The sequence below is a fragment of the Myotis myotis genome, unplaced genomic scaffold (assembly GCF_014108235.1).
Source record: "Myotis myotis isolate mMyoMyo1 unplaced genomic scaffold, mMyoMyo1.p scaffold_m19_p_61, whole genome shotgun sequence".
Classification (NCBI taxonomy): Eukaryota; Metazoa; Chordata; class Mammalia; order Chiroptera; family Vespertilionidae; genus Myotis; species Myotis myotis.
Genome location: NW_023416370.1, coordinates 106,800 through 121,117, shown reverse-complemented (window position 1 = coordinate 121,117; position 14,318 = coordinate 106,800).

The window sequence follows — 14,318 nt, the reverse complement described above, 5'->3', positions numbered from 1 at the left end:
TGGAGCTGCACCTGACGGCCTGCCCCAGGCTAGTGATTCACCTAGACGCCCACACCCGCCCGCCCGCCAGCCGCACAGCCTCTCCCCGCCGCTGGGGCTGGGCCTGCACGCCACACACACGCCACACGCACGCCACACGCGAGGGTGCCCCTCCCCGGAGCCCAGGGAGTCAGGGCTGGGCTGGTGGTGCCCGCGGGGTAGGTGGCTCTCAGGGCCTTACAGGAGGGGAGACTGAGGCAGGCACTGGCCGGGCTCCACCTCCAGACACGTCCGAGGCCAAATGAGCAGGTTGTGTGGGGGAGTCCGGGGAGGGTCACGGGGGAAGGGCACCCCCCGCCCCCCGCAGTTCACTGACCCGGACACTCCTTTTCATGTCACTGTGCAGTCAGGCTCCATGTAACACAGCCAGGGGCCAGTGGCGGCCAGGGGAGGCGGCCACATCTGGCTATTTCCCATCGTGGCCGCCCCTCCCGGCGGGTGACCCTGCTGGGAAGACCCAGGCCCAGGAGGGCAGGCCCCCTGGGCAGCGTGGAGGCCAGGCTGCGGGGCTGCAGCCTCAGCCACGTGGCCATGGGAGGCCCGTGTGGTCCAGCCGCCGACACCTGGGGCCGCAGACCATGGGGAGAGGGGGGCTGTGATGCGGGGACGGCCGGGCTCATTGGGCTGGTATTTGCCTGTCTCCCTGCGGCTCAGTCCGTCTGGCAGGGCGCCCCGACCGGCGAGGAGCCCCGAGCAGTGAGAGCGCCGATCCCGGCATCCCCGTCTCTCCCCGCGGAGACGCCGGGCGCAGCCTGGCACGGGGTCTGAGCTGGAGACGCGGAGTCACCATCTGCCACACACCCCACCTCCCTTCCTCTGGAAACTGCTGGGACGCAGAGGCCATGGTCAGACCACGTTCCAGACCCGAAAACAGAGGCTGGCTGGGGTGGGACCCCGGTGGCACAGAGCTGTGAGCGGACCCCGTCTTCCTCTGTCCCGCGGAAGGCAGCCCCGGATCGGAATGCGGCATGGGTTCCGCGGGGCTCGGTGGTTGAAGTCACAGTTGATTCCCGGTCGGGGCACAGGCCCGGGTTGTGGGCTTGACCCCAGTGGGTGGCGTGCAGGAGGCAGCCGATCAAAGATTCTCTCTCATCATGGATGTTTCTATCTCTCTCTCCCTTCCTCTCCGAAATCAATAAAAATATGTTTAAAAAATATATTTTTTAAAAAGAATGCAGCCTGAGCTGTCACTGCTGCCCACGCCCGTGACTTCCCGCAGGCGGTGGGGCCGTGCCATCTCCCCCAGCTCCGGCTGCGGCTCAGCTGGGTGGTGGCACTCGTGGGCTCCCCTGGGGTCCGATGGGGACAGAGCCGCCCTCACCTCTGAGCCCCGCCCCTGCCCCCCGCTCGCAGGCCTGCGGTGGCTGCCGGCTTTGGCTGCCGGCTGGCACATGTCACACGTCGTGCCTCCATGTCACCTGGGCTTCTCCCCGCGTGGCGGCTGGCCCCCAGGGGCGTGGGGACAGTGCAGGAGCCGGAGAGCAGCCCGCACGCACTCAGTGACTGGCCGGTGGGGCGATCAGGTCAGAGTGAACCAGGCTCCCCCAGAGATGCCCGGTGCTGGGACCCGGGAAAGCCCATCGGGCAGTGGGAGCGGCTCAGAGGGGGAGGCGTTGCGGCTCAGCCTGGGTGCTCCCCGCAGGCGTCTCTGAGAAGCTGTGGGATGAGCATCTGTGCCCAGCGTCTCTCTGCGGAGCGGGCACACGTGCAAAGGCCCTGGGGCAGGCACATGTGCGCTGTGTTTAAGGAGCTGGAGGTGGGCTGGTGGGAGGGGTGGGAGAGCCGGTTGGAGGGGAGATGGCCAGGCCTCAGAGGGGAGAGGGACGGGACGGCCGCGCGCGCCCACGGTGCAGGAGGAAGGCGAGGGTGGCCTGCGGCTCTGGGAGCCTGGGCGGTGGCTCTCAGAATGGCTTGCGGTGGGTAAAGTGCAGATGGGGCCCCACCCGGCTGGGGGGCTGCGGCCAGGCCCGGAGGGTGCGGAGGCTCCCGGGATCGGCCCTGCCACACCCTGGGTTGGCAGCGCAGGGAGCCTGGGGCTGGGGGGCCAGGCAGGTGGGAGATGCGGGGAGCAGGTCTTCCTGAACCCGAGGGTCCGGGATATCAGGGGGAGGGGCCTGGCTGGTGTCCGGGGTGCAGTGACCCTGTGCCCAGCTCTGATGTGGGCAGCCTCTGCGGGAGGCCTGGGGGAGCTGGATGGCGGGCTGAGCAGAAATGGAGTCACTCCCCACCGGCAAGCAGGCCTGAAGGAGGCTGGCAGTGCCCACGCCTCATGCCAAGCCGGGCTGGCCCCCATTCCAGGAAGAGTCCATGCTGGGCTGCCCGCTCCGAGCAAGGAGGCCAGGCGCTGCCTGTCCCGGCCTGCCTGTCAGGTGCGGCCTGGCCCTGTCTCCCCTGGGATGGTCAGCAGGTCCCCACGGGCAGCAGGGGGCAGCGGGACAGCAGGAGGGGTGGACAGGAGGGCAGGCGGCCCGGGTGGGGGGAGGACGAGGGAGGGGCATGCCCGGAAGGCCGGGGCAGAGGGTCAGCAGCCACTGGAACAGAGGGGACAGCAGAGCGGGAAAGCTAAGGTGACAGACCCAGAGGCAGCCGGGAGGGGCCAGGAGAGGCTGGGGTGTCAGTGCGATGGGGGCGGGACAAGCAGGGAGCCCCGAGGGACAGGGCACTTCAGCCCCCACCCCCCCACCGAAGGCCGCGGGTGGGACCCTGGCAACCCCCACGGAGAGGGACCGGGAGCCAGGGAGAAGCCGATGGGACTGCTGAGGGCTCAGGCCTGGAATGACAAGGCCCGTGGCCGTGGGTGAGACAGGGCAGGCGCCCACTGGGCCCTCTGTGCTCCCCGCCAGCCTGGCCCCCCACCCCTCCCCTTCGGGCTACAGGCCCCGACCTGCCTCCTGCCTGCCGCCTCCCGTCCCCTCCCTCCCTCCCGTCCCCTCCCGTCCGTCCTGGAAGATGGTAGAAGTCACGTCGCCTCCCCATGGGTGGGCTCCACCTCCGCGTTGCTCACTCCCAGGAACCAGGCCCTCACTACCTGCCGGCCACCCCCCGCGGGCCCCCAAGCCTGTGCCTCCTCCCAGTGTCCCCGGCTCGCTGACCGCCTGTGTCAGCCTGGTGGCCGCTCCTGTTCTGTCCCCTCCCCATACCACAGGGGGAGGGGGAGGGGAGGGGCAGGGAGAGGGGAGGGGGAGGGGGAGGGGGAAGGGAGGGGGAAGGGGAAGGGAGGGGGAGGGGAGGGTCCCGAGCCGGCACTCCGGGACTTCCTGAGCCTGGAGCAGAGAACTGAACGTCCAGGCTTGCATGAGGGGTGCATGGGCCTCAAAGCGACCTCCTCTGTCGAGGGCCCCAGCCCACAGCCCGGCACCTGCGGGGACGGGGACGGGGGGGGGGAGGGGGGGGGGGGGGGGGCGGGCGGCTGCAGCCCCACAGCCTGTCCTGTGCCCCATCGGCCTCTCTCACTTGGGTCCAGCCCTTGGTGATCCCACGGACACGCCCTAGACTGATCCTACTTTTTTTTTTTTTTTTTTTTTTTTTTGATCCTACTTTTTAAAATATATCTTTATTGATCTCAGAGAGGAAGGGAGAGGGAGAGAGAATGGAAACATCAGTGATGAGAGAGAGTCATGGATCGGCTGCCTCCCGCGCGCCCCACTCTGGGGATCGAGCCCGCAACCCGGCCGGGCATGTGTGCTTGACAGGAATCGAACCTGAAGCCCTTTGGGCCGCAGGCCGGCGCTCTATCCACTGAGCACACCAGCCAGGCTCTGATCCTCTAAGGACCCCACTGACCCGCCTCCCGAACCCCCATCCTGGTGTGATTGACACCTGTGATTGTGGGTGGGACTTACTCACTCTGCCCCATAGGATGCGACAGAAGTGATGACATCGCTTCTACGATTAGGTCACGAGAAAGGGCTGCCTCACTCTCTGCTGTGGGGTGGGGGGGGGGCGGGCGGGGGTTCATGTCAGGAAGGCCTGGGCATTCAGGAGACAGAGGCAGCCCGTAGCCGGGGCCCCGGGGCCCTCCACAGCCTGGCCTCCCAGAAACCCCTGGTGGCACAGAAGTCCTGCATCAGCCGTTTACGAGGAGGGGGGACCGGTCACCCTGGTGCGAAGGGTCCACCTCTGATGGCTGAGGTGTGTGCACTGGCCTCCCGGGACCCACTGGCCCAGGCCCCTCATGGGGGCCATCAAGCCGGACAGCAGGTCCCTTACGCAGACGCTGACAACCCGGAGAAGGGCCAGACCTGTGTGCCGGTGGCGGGTGAGGGGGCAGGAGCCTGTGGGGGCCTGGGCTGGGGTGTGGGTAGAGCATCTGGGGGGGTCACGGGCTCAGGGGGGCGTGGGCCAGTGCCCCCCTTGGGCCCAGGCTGGCAGGAGTCAGAGCAGGGGAAGCGGGTGTGAGAGGGGCCAGCAGCTGGCAGAGTTCCCGGGCACGAGCTGATGTCCCCTCCACCCCCAGCTTGTCCTGAAGGCGGGGACACCCAGGCCCACTTCCTTCCACGGCCTGGGCCTCCACCAGTGTCACCAGCACCGCCCACCTGGGCTCGGCCAGGCCGTCTGTCTGTCCGGACTTGTCCTTGCGTGTCCCTGCCTGGCTCCCGAGGACGGTGGGTCCACGTCTAGTTGTCACATGAAGACAAAGGAGCCTGGACCATCTGTGGCCCCACGTGGCCCCCCCACACCCACCCCACAGCCCACCCCACAGCCCACCCCACACCCACCCCACAGCCCACCCCACAGCCACCCCACAGCCCATCCCACAGCCCACCCCGCAGCCCATCCCACAGCCCACCCCGCAGCTGGCCGGCTGCACCTGCCCCTTTGTTTGCACAAATCCTTCCCTGTGGACTCCATCGCTGGGCTTTGATGGCTGTGCCAGGGCCCCGTGAGGGCCTCCCCGGCCGTAGCGAACAAACACACCATTGTCTGCAGCCCCCCCACCGGCCTGTTAATGGTAAACCTGAGGCCTGGGTGGGGAGCCGGGCATGGCCTGGGCACCCCCCCCACCAGCTGCTGCCATCCTGTCCTGGGGCCCCCAGTGAGCAAAGAGCACCGGCTTCTCCCCTGTTCTAGAACCCGCCTCCGGCCCTGGAGGTGGGACACAGGCCCTGGGGACACTGATAGAGCCGCCAGAGAGACTGCCCTCCACACACCCACCCTGCGGCCGGCGGCCACTCCGCACACCCACCCTGCGGCCGGCGGCCACTCCACACACCCACCCTGCGGCCGGCGGCCACTCCGCACACCCACCCTGCGGCCGGCGGCCACTCCGCACACACACCCTGCGGCCGGCGGCCACTCCGCACACACACCCTGCGGCCGGCGGCCACTCCGCACACACACCCTGCGGCCGGCGGCCACTCCGCACACCCACCCTGCGGCCGGCGGCCACTCCGCACACCCACCCTGCGGCCGGCGGCCACTCCGCACACACACCCTGCGGCCGGCGGCCACTCCGCACACACACCCTGCGGCCGGCGGCCACTCCGCACACCCACCCTGCGGCCGGCGGCCACTCCGCACACCCACCCTGCGGCCGGCGGCCACTCCGCACACACACCCTGCGGCCGGCGGCCACTCCGCACACACACCCTGCGGCCGGCGGCCACTCCGCACACACACCCTGCGGCCGGCGGCCACTCCGCACACACACCCTGCGGCCGGCGCCACTCCGCACACCCACCCTGCGGCCGGCGGCCACTCCACACACCCACCCTGCGGCCGGCGGCCACTCCACACACCCACCCTGCGGCCGGCGGCCACTCCACACACACACCCTGCGGCCGGCGGCCACTCCACACACACACCCTGCGGCCGGCGGCCACTCCACACACACACCCTGCGGCCGGCGGCCACTCCACATACCCACCCTGCGGCCGGCGGCCACTCCACACACACACCCTGCGGCCGGCAGCCCAGACGCTCCGGCCCCAGGACAGTATAAGCAGCCTCGTCTGCTTCGGGCAAGAGGGTAAAACAGCTCCTCAGCGTGAAGCATTCACCCTGTGACCCAACCACTCGGCTCCCGGGCGCAGGGTCCCCGGGCCTGTGTCCCACCTCCTGGGCCCGAGGCGAAGGGTCCTGGAGAGTCACACGCACGCCCACGCCCGATGGCAGCCTCGTGCACCCCAGCCCATCTCAAAGGCCCAGGCCAGGGCTCCTGGGGCCGCGCACAGCATGACACCGCGTCCCCGAACAACCGTGCACTACAGAGAAGCCGCCCGCAGTGTCCTGACACTCAGCCCGTCCTCCAGGGACTCCGGGCACCAGGCCACAGCGTGCCCGCCCAGGGTCCACCCAGTGGCCAGCTCCAAGCTTGCTGCTCAGCCTCCCATGTCTGCTGGTTAACCCCCATCTCCTCTAGCTCACTTATCAACCTCCTATCGCCTCTCATTGATTGATCAATTCCCCATCTCTAGCTTTCTGATCAGCCTCCAGGCTGCTCTCACATGCTGGTCAGCGTGCATCTCCCCAGCTGACTGCCCACCGCCCAGCTCCCATGGCCTGCTGGTCAGCACACATCTCCCCAGCTGACTGCCCACCGCCCAGCTCCCATGGCCTGCTGGGCAGCATGCATCTCCTCCAGCTGACTGCCCACCGCCCAGCTCCCATGGCCTGCTGGGCAGCCCTGTCCCCTGGGGTTTGTGAGTCGACCTCCTTTCTCTGTTGGTCAACCAACCACCTGTCTTGAGCTTACTTACCAACGTCCCATCTCCTCTAGCTGCTCAAGAACCTACCTTCTCTAACTTCCTTTCTTTCTTTTTAAAGATATTTTTTATTGATTTGAGAGAAGATGGGAGAGGGAGAGAGAGAAACATCCATGATGGGAGAGTCATGGACCGGCTGCCTCCTGCACGCCCCACACTGGGGACCCAGCCTGCAACCAGGGCACGTGCCCTGACCGGGAATCAAACCGTGACCTCCTGGTTCATGGGTCAAGGCTCAACCACTGAGCCCCGCCAGCCTGGCTCTCCTCTAACTTTCTTGTCACCCTCCCGTCTCCTCTGGCTTGCTGGTCAACCTCCTCCCTCTTCTCCCTGCAGGGTTCTCCTTGCACTTCTCACATCCTCACCAGAACCAGCCCCCTGCCTCCTCCTCTCCCACTCCCTCCACCCCTCCTCCTCCATCCGTCTCCTCCTGTATCCCAGCCTCCACTGTCCTTCTCCTGAGCCCCAACCTCCACAGCCCACCCTCCTGGCCATGACTATTGCTGGGCCCTGGGCTTCCTCGCCCCCTCACACGCCTGCACACACCCTCCTCTCCGGCCCCCTCTCACGAGGCCCCGTCAGACCTGCATGCCTCCCGCTCACCTTCTGCACCCTCCCCTCCATCTCTGGTCTGAGCCCCCGGCCTGGACAGGACCCCACCTTCCTCCTAATGACTCAGATCTCCTCAACCTGCAGGCCTGTGTTCTACTTTCTTTACTAATAGCCTTTATTTCTGTTGGGACAGATTTAGGTTTATAGGAAACAGTAGAAAGTGCAGCTTTCCCACACCCCCTTCACCCCACACAGTCCCCCATCACCAGCACTGTGCAAGGGGAGGAGGGGGGCTCGCCGCCGGCACATCGGAGCCCGGCTCGACCCGGCTGGGCACCCGGCACCCCCGGCCATGCAGGCCCCGCTGCTGACTTCCCGAAAGCTCCGCCCACACCGCAGGCTCTGCTGACAGGGCCCCGCCGGCCCTGATGGGCGCCGGCTCCCATCCCCCCACATGCACGCCGCCCGCAGAGACCTGTGCCCAGCCCGGCAGGGGCACACGCGCCCACACGCACCGCCAAGCCACACCCACAGGGACCCAACCCTCTCCCCGGCCGTCGGCCGGAAGTGAGCGCACACAGACACCAGGCACACGTCCTCGGCCGCGGCCTGGCCGGCAGGTGCAGGCAGACGTGTGCCCTTTAAAGCCACAGGCGGCACATCTGCCCGGAGTCCAGCCTGCTGGGGCGGGAGCCCGAGGGTGCACCACGGGCCTGCCCTGCCCCCTCCTGGCCGGGCCCCCCTCCGCCTCAGGAAGGGCCCCCGGGGCCCAGAGCAGTTCCCGACGCCCCGCTGCCTGCTGGCTCACCCCGAGGCCCCTGCACCCACCCCAGGCTCCCGAGGTCGGCTGCTCACTGCTCACCACTGCCCCTTCTGCAGAACTTTTCTCAGGCGAACAGGAGGCCATGCCCTCCCCGAGGGCATCCCGGCCAAGGAGCCCCCCCCCCCCCCATAGAGAAGGCCAGCCCAGGTGCCATCTGCACCCCCAGAGCCCCACAGAGAGCTGCTCCTTGCTTATCTACTTCCTCAGCCCCTGCTCTTCTCCTGGGACACCCCTCCCCATTCTGGGGGACAGGCCGTGGGGAGCCCTGAGGTCCTGCAGGGGCTGAGGGAGCCGGGGAGGGTCCCTGGCAGGGTGGGCTGGGGTTTGCATGCCCCACCCAGGCCCAGCAATGCCAGAGAAACTGACCCAGAGGGCAGGGGGGGCAGAGGCCTGGAGCTATGAATCTGACGCTTAGAGTCAGACATGAGCCTGGCTGGCATGGCTCAGTGGCTGAGCGTCGGCCTATGAACCCGGTCACATTTCGATTCCCAACCAGGGCACGTGTCTGGGTTGTGGGCTCGATCCCCAGGGTGGGGCGTGCGCGTTGCAGCCGATCCGTGATTCTCTCTCGTCATTGATGTTTCTCTCTCTCTCCTTCCCTCTCCCGTCCTCTCTGAGATCAATAAAAACACAGACTTAAATAAAGAAGTAGTCAAGCATGAGAGTCCGGGGGCTCTGGCAGCACCCAGAGAGGCAGAGGCTGGGGTCAGGGCGAGGCCAGGGCTGGGCTGACGGAGCCCTGAGCTGCAGAGGAGACAGGACTGCCGCCCGGGCGAATGCTGACGGCGAACGAAGACCCTGAGGCCTCGCACTCGAGACTTTTGGACCCCGCGACCGACGCGGCTGGGTCCCCGGGCCTTAGAAGAGCCCCCCGCTGAGAGGCAGAGGCTACGGGCGGCAGGACCACACGGGACGGATGCAGGCAGCTGCCTGACCAAGCGGCGCCACCCTCCACTGCGAGGTCACCACAGCGAGCTCGTCAAGTCCCCTCGGGTCCCTGCTGGGGGTCAGCCCCGTGTCTCGCCTACACCAGCCTCCCGTTTCCCCTTTAGCGGGACTGCGCTGACCCTGCGCCCTGCCCTCCCCAGGCCCTGGGGCCCCGCCAGCCTCCCTCCAGATCCGTGGAGTGTCACCTGACCCCTCATCAGGGCCCTTCCCGCAGGCCATGCTGAGACGCCACCACCCAGCTTGGGCCTGGGAGCTGGGCAGGGGGCGGGCAGGACACGGAGGGCAGTAATGTAGATACCAGTCAGTACTGCAAATTGACCCTGTACCGGTTAGTAATGAGGATACTGGTTAGTAATGCAGATCGGCCCTTTACCGGTTAAAAACTCGGACACCGGTAGTAATGTAGATACCGGTCGGCGCGTGGCTGCCTGGGGCCCCGGCCCCGGCCCCGGAACGGTAAACAGAAGGGTCACGTGACACAGGCTCGCTTTAACCCCCCCCCCCCCGCGCGCTGCCGGTGGCTGAGGGGTCTCGCACCCACGTCCAGTCCCCACAAGGCAAGCTAAGACGCTGTTCCTAGCAATGAACTAGAACCACTGGGTTATCGTAAAGACGCGGAGTTCGCCGTGAACGGCTGGAGAGCGCGGAGTTGAACAGATCAGACGTGGGTGAGGGGGTTGGCACCAGCGCTTTTGAGCCGGAGGGTAACCCTGTAGAAAATGCTCCTTGTGACGCGCCCGACCAGCACTCAAACGGTGGAGTATTGTGGGAAGTATTGAATGGAGTCTCATGGAACAGCAGCCCTTCAGGGCGACAGAACAGCCCGGCACATAGGGCTTCGTGCTGAGAGTCAAAACACATCAAGTCCAAGCACACGAAACCCGCAATTCACGCGACGCAAAACATGAGCACAGAGACCCTGGGAAAAAATCGCTGCAGCCAAGCATGAATCAACGCACAACCAGACTACAGCGGACGGACTAGAAGCTCAGCGAAATTCTCATGGGCCAGTCCACGTGAGACAAAAAAACAAGTCGCTGAGGATTCAAAGATTCGGAGTTGCCATGCTCGGGCCGAGTCTGTGAAAAACCAAGCTCATTCTCCTTCGAAAACAAAACCACACACACGATCCAAAGTCAGTACGGATTTCCAAACCGGTAACACGTCGGTGGAGTGAGGAGCCTCGTGGTCAGCCTGGCGGCTCTCAAGAACCTCGTCACCCTGCACCAACCAGACATGCATCACCTTCCTGCCAGACACGGTGCCACCAGCCCAGCCGCTGGCTCCGGCGGCAAAAACCAACAGCCGTGTGAAGGGGGAGCTTGACCGCCAGGTGGTGCCGAGCATTTTAAGGAGGGGGATGAACTGAGGCGAAAAAACCCTGAGAAGAGCCTACAACCCCACCAAGGCAGCAGCAGCAGCAGCAGCAGCAGCAGCTTTTCTTTGGGTGAGCCATCGCCGCTCATTCCAGACAGCGTGGCCGCCAGGAAAAAGGAGGCCCAGATCATAGCGCTTCGTTTGAAAGCAGATATATGCGGACTCCCAGCAAGCAGTGTGGGTTTTGCAAACAAAACAAAACAAAAAACCATGGCAACAGGTGTGTGTGTGTGAAAACCCTCATCAGTCCTGGATTCGTGATCGAGGGAGCCACTGAATTTACAAATAGGTTCTCTTAGCACATTTTAAAGAGTATAGCGTGACCAACCGTTGGTATACGTGGATGTGTTCCGTCATCGTAACCCGTCCGTGTAATTTAGTCATTACATATGGAGGAAAAAAAATGTTTTTTTTCCTGCCCTAACCGGTGTGGCTCAGTGGATAGAGCACTGGCCTGTGGACCTAAGGGGCCGAGGTCTGATTCCGGTCAAGGGCATGTACCTTGGTTGCGGGCACATCCCCAGTAGGGGGTGTGCAGGAGGCAGCTGATCCATGTTTCTAGCTCTCTATTCCTCTCCCTTCCTGTCTGTAAAAAAAAAATCAATAAAAATATATTTTTAAAAAAATGTTTTTTTTTCTGCTAATCAGGAAATGGTTACACTGCCTTGGGTCTCTATATATCTTATTTGGCGTGAGAAAAATTAGTAATGAAGTGCGAAGGTCATAGTGGAAATTCTACTTTTCTTTCGAAGGTTTGGGAGGGGGTAAATGAAGCACGCGCTGACTGACTACGACGACTTCATAACGACCCAGCTTAACCTTGGGGGGGAGCCTGGTAGCTAAAGCCCCTGTGCCCCCAGGTGACGTTTATAGGCGTCACGGAACGGGGTGACAACATTTACTGGTTTCTTTCTTTGGACATTTTTAGTGATTTGGAGGATTTCTTGTGGCTTCCGATCGTTTAAGAAATGGTCTTAACACTGTCGTCTGGCGTTCTCTCCTTCGGATTCAGTGTTTTGTATTTTGAGGGCACCCCCACCCCCACCCCCACCCCCCCACATCGGCCCATATATTTTATTTGCTAGTTTTTTAAGAGAGGAAAACAAGAAGAGGAGTGGATATTGATTGCAGCTACAAGATGATGCTGTTCAAGTGTTCGGACGGCTGTTGGGACTCTGATCACCATGGGTAATGATAAAGGGACATCGTAACTTTCACACTGTAAAGTCCTCCTTGCTCACGAAAGCAAAGGTTAGAGCAGCGGTTCTCAACCTCGGCTGCACATGAGAGTCACCTGGGAATCTTTTTAAAATCCCGATTTCTGGGCCTCCTCCTCCGGAAATTCTGTTTCTTTGTGATGGGGTGGGGCCACAGCATGAGTAACAAAGACACAGAATTTCCGGAGGAGGAGGCCCAGAAATCGGGATTTTAAAAAAAGATTCCCAGGTGATTCTCATGTGCAGCCGAGGTTGAGAACCGCTGTGTTAGAATGACTTCCACGGCACGATCAGGTGACACAAGCGAAACTATTTAGGGGGACCTTTCGGGAAAGTGTGTTGTACCTTATTTTAGTGCAGGAAATGTGGTTGGGGAGAGTGTGGGGGTCGTCTGGGGGCTATTCCCGTAAACAATAATTCGAGTTTATGCCAAAGGGTTTCTTCATTGTTGATGCCGCCTGTGGCCTGTTTTCAGCGGATTGGTTATTTATCTTACAACAACGTGTTTCGGTTTCTCACATGGTGACTTGTCTGAAGGCACTGCTGCCTTGGCCCTCACTTGTGTCATTATGCTTTTTAAACTTAAATCACGTTATTCAAATGTTCTAGAGTCGGCCTGCTGAACGTTCAGGTCTGAGAGAATTGGGGGCTGGATGGCACATGGGAGTGCTCTTTTAGGCCAGCCCCTTTCTCTTTCTTCCAGAATCTTCTACAAACTACCCCAGTGACATGCGGTCAGAGGAACAGCATAGGAGTCTTCGAGCGAATGAATTTCTAAAACGACACTTGGGCCTCGAGTTGGAAGCCAGGCTCAGGATGGGGTCATGTACCTTCTTCTGCAGGTAAAAGTTCTGTCGTGCTGATCGGTCCTTAGTAGCCCTGCTCAGGCTTTTAAATGACGACGGCCACTCCATCAGCATCAACAGTTACTGTCCTAAAGGAAGCTTGAGTGAAGTCCCACTTTTCCTACGAGCGCTGCCTTTTGGATCTACGCTATAAGATCTAGAATTTCCTGGCCTCGTCTGGAAAATGACAGTATAGGGATTTTGAGCTTAAAAGAACCCTAAATAAAATAATAATAATAATAATGCAGATACCGGTTAGTAATGTGGATTGACCCTTTACTGGTTAATAATGTGGATACCGGCTAGTAATGTGGATTTTGTAATTAAAGAAAACACGATAATTTCAAGAGAAACATCAAAAGTGCTTTGTTCAAAGTCATGTCCACCGCTAGCTACACATCCCCCATCTTTCAGGGAATTTGTGGAGACCGTCCCAATAGAACTTTTCTTGTTTTCAGGCGGACCATTCAGAGACCCCGTTTTCCACGTCTTCGTCCGTGTTGAAGTGCCGCTCAGAGAGTGCGTGTGCCGTCGATCGGAACAAATGGTCATCTGGGGGAGCGAGGGCTGGTGAACACGGCGGGTGGGTTCATACCTCCCAGGCAAGATCTTTTCACGTGTCTTTAACTGGTTTTGAAGTGTGTGATGGTGCGTCATCACGAAGCAAAATTACTTTGCCGTGTCTTCTGGCCCATTCTGGTGGTTTTACGATCAAAGCGTGGTTCAAATTGATTATTTGTTGTCGGGAGCGATCTGTATTAACGGTTTCACCTGGTTTTAGAACAGCAGTTCGAACGACCCTTTCACAGGGGTTGCCTAAGACCATCGGAAAACACATATATAATTACATATTGTTTTGTGATTAATGACTCTGCTTTAATTATGTTCAATTTGTAACAATGAAAATACATCCTGCATATCAGATATTTACATGACGATTCATAACATTAGCAACATGACAGTTATGAAGTAGCAACGAAAATAATTTTATGGTTGGGGGTCACCACAACATGAGGAGCTGTATGAAAGGGTCGCGGCATTGGGAAGGTTGAGAACCACTGTTTTAGAAGCTCATAATCCACCACACCTTCCTGGTCCCACCAAACGCAGAGCAGCGTCTTCTTTCCGAAGCGATTTGGCCTTGCAGTCGATGTTGGTGGTTGACCCGGATCAACCCATGATTTTGTGCGTTTGGGATTCTCAACATAAATCCACCTTTCGTCGCCAGTCACAATTCGATGTAAAAAAGACTTTCTTTTGTGCCGTTAAAGCAACATTTTATGATGACTTTTCGGTTTTCCATTTGTCTTTCATTCAGTTGATGTGGCACCCACTTTCCTTCCTTTAAAATCTTCCCCGTTGCTTGTAAATGGTCGGAAATGGTTTGCTGAGCAACGCTTAATCTTTCTGCAAGCTGTTTTTGAGTTTGACACGCATCTTCATCCAATAATGCTTATCATTGTTGGTCTTCAAACTTTTTCGGTTGACCTGGACGTTCTTTGTCTTTCACATTGAAATCGTCACCTTTAAAGCGTTTAAACCAGCGTTCACAAGTATCTTGAGATGGAGCATGTTCACCATAAGCCTCCTGAAGTATACGATCACTTTCAGCAGCACTTTTCTTCAAAATAAATGAATTAAAACTTGCCGCAAATGCTCTCTTTTTGGCACGAAATTTGACATTTTTAAGCATAAAAATATCTATGATGTTAACACCTTCAGCAAATTTGACATATGAAGTTTTGAAGCTTGTTGTCAATACAACAAAATAGCATACATATCAAATTGCATATATATAATCATATGTGTAACT